This window comes from Adiantum capillus-veneris, chromosome 17 (genome assembly GCF_014529385.1).
Source record: "Adiantum capillus-veneris isolate H3 chromosome 17, ASM1452938v2, whole genome shotgun sequence".
Taxonomy (NCBI): Eukaryota; Viridiplantae; Streptophyta; class Polypodiopsida; order Polypodiales; family Pteridaceae; genus Adiantum; species Adiantum capillus-veneris.
In genome coordinates, this window is record NC_140947.1 from 59158538 (window position 1) to 59165613 (window position 7076).

Below are 7076 nucleotides of genomic sequence, written 5' to 3' on the forward strand. Positions count from 1 at the left end.
CCCGATGTACCCTCCTCATGGCCACTACCCCTCACCATACACTTGGCCTCCATCACCTTACCCAACTTACTATCAGCCTCCTCCACCTCCTCCTCCATCATCCGACCACCAACAGTAGATCACCGATATTTCAAGTCATCAGTTCCGCTTTCCGGGACGGGCAGCGGACTTGTGGCGGGCAACCTGTAGCCTGCTACAGTGTCACTTTCACTTTCATATGAGATTAGTTTACAGTTGGGCTTTGGTCAGTTGGTCTTTGGTCTGGTCGGTTCACACTTGGGCAGACACGTGGCAGGGTGGTCTAGTGGACATCGTGGCCACGTCATCACCGCCACCCATTGGGGATAGACTTAGACGATATTCTTTGTGAGCCGTTGGTGGCTCTTGATGACTGTACATATGAGTAGTCGTTCTAGGCCAGTGGTAGTATTAGTCGTCTAGAGTGGGTTTTTACACAGAGCACGTCTGCACCATCCCGACACATCTGAGCCTCGACACCCCCATTGTACCTAAGAGTCCTGGGTTGGAGCTGAGTGTGCTGCCACGCCAGAGTGTGTATCAGTCTTTGAGATAGTCGAGTCATACGTTCTGGTCTGTTGCTGTGTCATTGAGAGCTCTGTTGACGTCTATTTTTTCCTTTCTGTTCATCTGTTTGAGGGAGATTCAGTCTGTTTGAGTGAGATTGTCACACACATTGCACTGAGGACCACCCACTGTAGAGAGCACGACACGTTATCCGTGCAAGAGTGTTAAGAAGTATCGCAAGGTTTGATGATCCGTTTGGACAACGAAATCTGCACCTAGCAGGTAGTGTTTCCAACTTAAGAGTGCATGAATGACGCCTACAGTTCTTTTTCATAGACTTGCATAGTCTTTTCTGGCCCTTGCAAGATTCTACTCTCATAGGCTACTACCCCACCATCTTGCATTAGCACTGCACCAATGCTACTACCACAGGCGTCACACTGGACCACAAATGACTTTCTAAGATCTGGCAACACAATGACTGGATCTGAAGTCATCTTTTCCTTTAAGAGATTAAAAGTTGAAATCTCTTTCTGTGTCCATCTAAAGGTGACTGCCTTCTTTTGAAGAGCATGTAAAGGTGAAGCAATCTCAACAAAATTTCGGATAAACCTTCTGTAATAGGAGCATAGTCCCAAGAAGCTTCGGACATCATGCACCGTCTTCAAATCTGGCCATGACTTGATCGCTTCAACTTTAGCAGGATCCATTCTGACACCATTCTTTGAGACATAGTGTCCGAGAAAGTGAATCTCTTCCAAAAAAATTTCACTTTTCTTTGCATTGATGAGCAACCTATGGCTGCATAGCTCTTTGAACACAATGGCCAAGTGATGCCTATGCTCCTCTTCATTCTTTGAGTAGACTATCATGTCGTCAAAGAATGTACCAAAAAATTGCAGGTGTGGACGGAAAATTATGTCCATCATCCTATTGAACGTAGCAGGAGCATTTGTGAGACCAAAGGGCATCACTAAAAATTCGTAAAGGCCAAACGTTGTTCTAAAAGCAGTCTTGTGCACATCGTCTGATCTAATGCGGATTTGATGGTACCCACTCTTTAGATCTATCATGCTAAACATAGCTGCTCCTTCTAATTTGTCAAGAATATCATCAATTCTAGGTATAGGGAACCTATTCTTGATGGTATTCTTGTTCAGTGCACGGTAGTCGATGCACATACGCCATGAGCCATCCTTTTTCTGCACCAACAACACTGGAGAATAGAATGGAGATGAACTAGGCTGAATCAGCCCCTTTTCTAACAGCTCCTGTACTTGGCTCATTATCTCTTTCTGCTGAGCCGCACTAACCTTGTACGGAGGCTTATTTGGTGGGCTACTGCCTGGCACCAAATCTATCGCATGGTCCTCGGGTCTCTCTGGCGGTAATTGAGACGGTCATGAATCGGAAAAACAGTCACTATACTGTTGTAAAAACATTGACCTTTCTTTATCTAACACAGATAAATTTGATTCATCACAATCTGACACTTCACGTGCAAAAACCAAGCACGCAGAAAGATGCTTTTTCATTACAGAAGTACTAGCAGAAGCTGATACAGTGGGAATAGACTCCCCTTTAAGCTTTACATCCAGAATGTGAGTCTTTCCCCTGCTCTGTACAGTGATCTTTTTGTTGTAGGCATCCATGATTCCCTGTACATGAAACCAAGGAATACCTAGCAACACATCACATCCGTCCGGTGGCATGATGTAAAATTCTTCAGCATCTACATAGGACTGGATATGTAGGCTCAACTTTCTGATGATGGGTGTCACAGCCTCTGTATGGCCAGGACATGCCAAACATGCCTCTGCTGTATACCCCATCTCTTCAGGTCTGATTCCCAACTTTGAAGCCAATTCTGGGGAAATGAAGTTGGCTTTGGCACCTAGATCAAAGAAGATAAGCATTGTTTAATCCCTGACCTTTCCCCATGCTCTGTAAAGCTCACTTGCATCTGAATTTGGCTTGTCAGCCACCATATCTAGCACTAGACCAGCCATGGGCCTCTTTCCTTTCCTGTCCTCCTTGTCTTCAGAATCAGCTAGTCTTTTCTTTTGAGGACAATTGTAAGCAATGTGGCCAGGTTGCTCACAGATAAAGCATTTGTTCTCTGACCTCAGGACCTTCTTTTGCTCTTCCGACTTGCGAGGAAAACGTCTTTTCCATTTCTTTGATGGTCCCTTTTCTGATTCAGCCGTAGCTTTGCCTTTCCCTGCGTTGGCTGGCGAGTCGCTTTAGGAACCTCATTGGGAACGTACTTCTTTGCTGAATTTTTCTTGGCTAATCCTTCCTTGACACCAGTATTGAATTCACAATCTTCTCCCTTGAGCAAACCATTGCCAATGTTTGCTACCTCGATGAGCTGCGTCAAAGTAGTGACTTTGCTCTTCGTGCAGTACTTTCTCAATCCTTTGGGTAGGCCACAATAGTATTTTTCAATCTGTTCTGTCAATGGCACAAACCTATAGGACTAGAAGTAGAGCTTTCCAAAACTTTCGATTGTAGTCATCTAGATTCTTGCAAGTAGCAGCATTAAGCTGGTGCCATTATGTCATGACATCTGCTTCAAAGTCATCAGATAACCATGCTGCTGCAAAAATCTACTTAAAGTAAATCCATGTGGACGGAGCTTGCCCTTGAAGCAATAAAGTTGTCCACCATTGTCCCGCATTCCCTGTCAAGAAAGTGGCTGCCTTGCGGACCTTTGAAGCCTCGGTAAAGTTTCCCCCTGCATAGGCCTTGTCAAACTGCTGGAGGAATGAGAGAGCCTTCTTCCTGTCATCAAACCCTGTAAAGGTTGTGAATGCCACACCTTTGCCACCTTCTTTGTACGGAGTTGGCTTCTCCAGCGGCGTTAAGTTGTCATATGGAAGTGACTGAAACATGGGAACACTGTTAGGGTTCATCTGTGTTCCTTGACCGCTATTAAGTTGTAAGGTCTCTACTTTCGAATTTCACACAAGTTCTATTACGAATTTGATTTTTTTTAACCATCACTCATTATTTAAGATATTCGAATTCAAATTATGAATCGTAGGCTGAGAAAACCTAGAATTTAAAATTTACGCTACAAAATTCTGACATGTTTAGCTATATGAATCACTAACTAACTTATTGCAAGACTTATTTACTGATTGTAAAATTTTCTTTTACTACTGTAAAGTTAATATAAGACTGTAAAGTTGAACTTAAAAATGTAAAGTAAATTATCACTAAGGAAATAAATAAAATAATTATAAAGACAAAAGAATACACAGGGATGACAAATGAAGGCACATGGACTCACCTAAACTCACATAGGAGGGGACAAAGTGGGACACACTCTCACATGAAAAGGAGAGGCTAGTCTTGACTAATCTTAATGAGGGGGGGCTGTGTGGCCTTATCTTTTGATGATAATGACAAAGTGGTCAAGCTGATGGGTACCACAAGGGTACCAAAAACGCGGGTATGATTTTTGGAAAAAAAATATTTTTTTTAAAATAAATTTAAAAAATTATTTCTTTTTGGAAAAAAAAAGTTGGACGTTTTCTTTTCTGCTATAAATAGAGCATCCATGCTCACACTTTAGACATAGAGATTGCCTCTATAGCACTCACAAAGTGCTGCCACTTCTCTTAGAAAGAAGGACAAAACCACTAAGAGAGCAAAAACTCTAGTGGATTAATAAGGTGCGTATTAATTAAGCATTCAATTAACTTTAGGAATGATGTATATGTGCTATCTTTTACTCTAATCTCTCTAATAGATTAGTAAGATTCAATTAGTCATGTGTGTGTGCGTGCTATCTCTTACTCTAATCTCTCTAATAGATTAGTAAGATTCAATTAGCTATGTGTGTGTGTGTGCTATCTCCTACTCTAATCTCTCTAATAGATTAGTAAGATTCAATTAGCTATGTGTGTGTGCGTGCTATCTCTTACTCTAATTTCTCTAATAGATTAGTAAGATTCAATTAGTTTTAAGAAGGATATGTGTGCGTGTGTGCTATCTCTTACTCTAATCCCTCTAATAGACTGGTGAGATTCAATTAGCTTTAGAAAAGGATGTGTGTGTGTTCTCTTTTACTCTAATCTTCTAATGGATTAGTAAGATTCAATTAACTTTAGAAAAGATGTGTGTGTATGTTTTCTCTTACTCTAATCTCTCCAAATCTTCGCTATTAACTTATACATAGTTAATTGAAAGTTAATACATAAGAGAACTCATCATATTCTTATTATACATGATGAAATTATCATTCAACAATTTTATTGTCAATTAGATTAAGTAGAATTTTGAATAATACTAAAAATTGATTTAGTTGAAGTATAGAAATGGAAGTTAGAATTGGATTAGAAATGTCATGCATTAAAGTAATACAGTCCTAAACTTTCACTCGTAGTTTACACACTTAATTTTTGATTAATTACGATTAGCAAATATTTGATGTATAGAAATTAGATGTAGAACAATAACACTAAGTGTGAATCCGAGTTGGCGAGGATTCAAATTACAGACTCTCTTTGGAAACAAAGAAATTACTAGGGAAATTGACCAATTTAAAGTTCTAAGTGTATAACATAAGTGTAGTACAAAAAAAATGGCTTCAAACCGTGCTCGAACACAAGGCGCTAATGATCATAAAGCTGGTACAAGTAACGGTGGAACTCCTGCGGAACATACTATGTCTCCACCAATCGGACCAATCGGAGCTATGGTACAGGTTAGTATTGCAGTTTCAAGTTATGCATCATTGCATATGCGAGACCATAGAAATATAATATTTACCTTATAAAAAGAAAACACGGACCGAAACCACGGGGCTTAACCCCAAGAAACTCGGCATATGTTTGACAAGTAGGAAAGATTGTCTGGTTAAACTGGTTGCTATAAGAAAGAATGTTTGTCCAAAACCTTCGGTATGGTTTCTCTCAAGTCTCTCTACTTATTAGCTCTGGTATTATGTGGCAGTTGCTGAGGCATGAGATGACGCCCAGGATGGCACCGCTGATGCTGTGGGAGTACACCCAGATTAGCCCAGCTGGATACTGCAGTTTTGTTTTGCCGTGGCGTGAAGATGACGCCCAGATTGGCACCGTTGTTGCTGTGACGGGAGTACGTTCAGATTAGCACAACGAGTACTTGTCGAGCGGTATGGGACGCTCATGAGGACAAGGGTTTTTATAAATAATATATATACCGATCGGACATAATAGCGCCAGTAGAGATTCTTGAGTGAACCTAATCTAAGGGTTGTTGGTTTAAAATTGGACGACTTCTTGTTTGACTATTGTTTGTAATACTGTTTGAAGGGCTGTTTTAACGAACCAGTATCATAAATAAAGTAAAGGAACATGTATGTTTAAACAATGTGGTAGTAATTAGATAACAAAAGAAGGGTGAGTGTGGTGTGGAAAGTGGGAGAATGATACCCCGACGGTATCATTCTATGGACGGGTGGACCCAATGAGTCGAGTAACTTTCCAACGCTAGAAATTGTTTTTTTTTAAGTCATAAATCTTAAAAGAGACAAACCTTGGCGGCTGTGCTTCTGAAACATGGGGAAAAAAGCGCACAGGTTGGTCACTCTAAGATTTATACTTTTATGTATAATTGATTATAGATAGCTTTTAGATAGGGTTATGGTGGTCACGCTCTGCCATAGCGAGATAGGACCAATCCTTCACTAACGGTTCATGCCCGTGGCTACGTAGTAGCTAAGGCAATGTCCGTTGGTTTTTCCTTCTCAGGATTGGAGACCTATCAAAGGTACTCCGCTCCTCTCGACAAGGGGCAGGGACCTCACATAAGTTGACCTGGAAATGCCATATTTGGCTGTTGATTTGTAATTCCAGCCATGCCAAAATTTGTCTGTGGCATCCCAAATTGGCCCTTAGTGCTTTGAAACCCTGGTAGCATGCTCGTGAAACCATACATGGGGTTAGGAATCATTGTTTGAGCACCCCCGAACACTATTCCTGGCGTGTAAAACTGATTTCCAGGTGCATGACCAGTCATGCTCTGGAATACCGATCCACCTCCAAAATAGCCAGGATGAACTGAAGGTGGTGGGAAGACTTGTTGCATAGCCTGTAGGTTGCTTCCCTGCCGATTAGAACCAACTATAGGCTGCTGAAAGGTGGCTGGCTGAACTGGTACAGCTTGAAATATTGGCATTTCAACCACCTGGTCTTGCACCTTAGGCACAGGTTGTGGAGACTGCATGTTCTCCGTCAAGTGTACAGGTGTTTCCATTGACTCTGCAGTATGAATCACCTGTGCTTGAGCCTTAAAAGGCTTCTGAATATGATCCAGTGACCCAACTTGCTAAGACGGAAGAGGAGGTTGCAGAAAGGATAAAAACCTCGGGTTCTGCATTACTTGTGTAAACATAGCCACAGCATTAGCCAACTGGGTCCTGAACATATCATCATCCGTCTGTGGTGGTCTTGAAGACTCACCCACTTGATGTGTCTGTTGACCCTGCGAAGTGGAAACCTCTTCAGACACATCATCTGGTCTGTCAGCCATAATTGCAATTTCCTGTGTCTGGTGTATGA